Here is a 3,226-nt window from a genome sequence, read left to right as displayed (position 1 = left end):
TCGCAGTACAAAAACGCCACCAAAACGCTCCGGATCAGAAAAGAACGAGTTGGCTGCACGGGGGCTCCGCACAGCACCGTTCTGTCCCGTCTGTCCCGTCGCCGGCTCCGAGGAGCACTGAGGCGTGGCCACCTCACCACCACTACTAAGTCATCGCGTGTCACAAAGGGCCCGGTGACACCCTGCCCCGTGCCATCCCACCGTGTCACAAAGGGCCCTGTGACACCCTGCCCCGTGCCCTGGGGCCTCCCCTAGCCCGGCCAACCTGCCCCAGGCGGGAAGCAGTCCGTTCTCCAAAGCAGCTGGACACGAACTTTAGGCACAGTTGAAAAACTAAGCAAACCCTCCCCTGCTGTGCCTGCCCACGGCAGCAGAAGGAGCCCCCTCGGCTGCCGAGGCAGCCGCAGCGGGAAGGCCACGGGGCCTCCACACGAGCTGGCACGGGCTCCTTGGGAGAAGTGCTGGCTGGTGGCCCTCCCGAACACAGGGCTGTGACACGCAGAAGGAATGTGAGGGCAGGGTGTCTTATTTGAACAAGATTACAACTTAGAAATCAAGAAACTTCAGGTGGAAGCGTGGAAAAGGAAAAGAAACAGCTTTTTATTAACCAAATCTGAATAAACAACAAATGGTGCAATCAAAACCTTTTGGAAGAAACAAAACAAAGTCCCAGTTCCCCAGGTGGAGGGAGAAACCCACAGCAACCTGGGATGTGGGGTGGGAAGGCAGGACTGTCCCGGCACTTCAACAGCTGCTCGCAGCCACCTGTGCTCGCAGCCAGCACTGGAAAAAAAAAAAAGTCCTTTTTCCCACAGGCCGTCTGAAGGCAGAATACCTCGCTCTGAGATGGCTTGGTCTCTTTCTTGTAGTTGTTCTCCACGAGGTGTCCTGTGGGGAAAAAAACTTCCTCTCAGGCAAAGAAAAAGCAGGCAGCCAAAACCGGACTCCCCGCTCTGTCCGGTGCACACCAAAACCAAAGAAACCCCCCAAACGACAGACTGCCGGCCGTGCCTGTGGCAACCGTGCTTTCCCAGGAGACCTCCCCCTCTCCCCGCTCCCGCGCTGCCCAGCGCCTGCGGCTCCGCTCTGCCCCCACCCCATCCCCGACTCCCCCCATCCCAGAAGAAACAGACTGGGGGGGCGAGGACGAGGTACCCTAGGGAAAAAATTCCCACATCTCCTTTCAAACCTATGACACAAGGGCACCAATGCTGCTCCCACCCCATTGGCCAGGGCTGCGCCAAAATCAGCAGCTCTGGCAAGTCCTTACCCAAGGAGACCTGTCACCACCCCCAGTCCTGGCAGGGCCGGTGCCCCTCTCCTGCCCAAAGAGCTGTGCCCCCGGGAGACGACTCCCGAGGGGGCCCAGGCGTTGTGGCTGCTGCTGCTGCTGTGCACAGCCTGCTGCTCTTGTCTGTGGCTTGGGCAGCAGCGACCGCGCAGCCCTGCCCGAGGAGCCCCGCGCCCTCCCCGTGCTGCAGCACCTCCGCGGGCCCAGAGCTCTGGCTCAGCGGGCTCTGGGACACAGCCCCGTGGGCTGGGCAGCCGCGGGGGCCCGGGCTGGCCCACGGCCCTGCCCCTGCCCCTGGCCCTGGCCGGCAGTTGCCGCAGTCTGGGCTAGGAGAGGGGCTGCGACAGCAAGTGGGTTCGAGCGAAGTAGAGGATGGAAACACACACTGTCACGCAGTGGAGCTATCACCGTGCTATCACAACTTTATTGAAGCAGGGCTTGGACTTCTATAGGGGAGGGTGAGGAAGGTGCTGGAAAAAAGGGCGGAGCAGTTGCCCCCGAGAAGTGCTTCCCTTCCCACCACACTCTGCTGGCCTCAAAGGCTGAGGGGTCCCAGCAGACCTGGCTTGAGGGGCCACACAATCCCTACCCACAGGCAGCAAGTGCTCTCTGTCCTGGCATCTGAGCGGACCAGCTCAGCCCATCTGCCCTGCGAGGCTTTCTGAGGTGACCAGGGGAGCACCACATTTGTTTGTGGGATATTTATATTGCATGGAGAAGCTCCTTTCCGCTGAGCCCACCTTAGCCCAGCTGAGCCAAACTCAGCCCAGCTGCTTTGCAAGCTCCAATCAGCTGATCATTGGGTGGAGCTGAGGTCTATTGTGTGAGATTTCAACTGCAGGGAGAAAGTGCTCCCAGCTCAGCCCAGCTGCCTTTCAAGGTCTTATCAGTTCATCAGGGGATGGAGTTCAGGTTGGTTTTGGGTGATATAAACTGGTCCAGGGAGCGCAAGCCCCCACAAGTCTTGCAAACAGGGGTGTGGCTCTTCAGTGAGGGCATGGCAGGGCAGTTTGGGCAGCAGGTTGCCCAGGCAGGGTGAGGAGGAAGGGCACAGCCACTCTCCCAGCTCTCTCTGGTGATCTGTGAGGTAGGTCTGTGGTTCTCTGTTTTTGTGGAGTAGGACTGATAATTTCAGCACAGGGCTCCAAAATCTGAATGACATCAGTTCCACATTGGAAAGAAAGCTCTTACCCTACATCTCTCATGTGCAGTTGGTGGGTCACTCTTGGTACTCCAGGGGAAGCAAGAGCTTTCTGTCCCGATGCCTTTGGTCTGGGAGGAATCTTCGTATGGAATTTTGGGAGTTGGGCTGGCAGTTGTAGGGCAGGGCTGGAAAAAGCAAACAACAGCCCTTATCCCCAGCAAAAAAAGCCTGGAAACTTTGGGTTTCTGGTGCAGTTGGTGGGCCCCCCTATGCACTCCATGGTCAGAAAGAGTTTTCTGGTGTGGAACCTTTTGTCTGGGAGAAGTCTTTGTCCATATGGAATTTTGGGAGTGGGACTGACGGTTGCAGGGCAGGGCTGAAAAAAGCAAACAGCCTTTCTCCAGGGTTCCTTTGGGAAATGCTGCGTTTAACTGCCGAGAAGAGGGTTTGTTTCGTGTGGTCTTACGTATGGTTTCTGTTTGCTGGTTTCTTTTTCTTAGCTTAAGTTAGAAATGGGGGCAGCTCCAAGTTTGGAAGTCTCTTTTCCAGGTTAACGCAGTCCTGCGGAAAGAGCAGGGCCCGAAAGTGAGCAATTTACCAACACCATGAACAATTTTTTACTAAATGTGTAGGAAAACCAGCAATTTACTTTCTTGATTGGGTCTTTATTTGTTGTCTTTGCCACTGCCTTACAGATGTTCCCCAGAAGAACAGCACTGCTCATTGCTCAACAAGTGCCATTGGAGGAGGTCTGGAAAAGCCAGTGGAAACTGCAGGAACTGCACGTGCTG

Source organism: Manacus candei, unplaced genomic scaffold, assembly GCF_025592945.1.
Source record: "Manacus candei isolate 608988 ecotype Guabito, Panama unplaced genomic scaffold, ASM2559294v1 h1tg000029l, whole genome shotgun sequence".
NCBI lineage: Eukaryota > Metazoa > Chordata > Aves > Passeriformes > Pipridae > Manacus > Manacus candei.
This window is presented reverse-complemented; position numbering follows the sequence as displayed.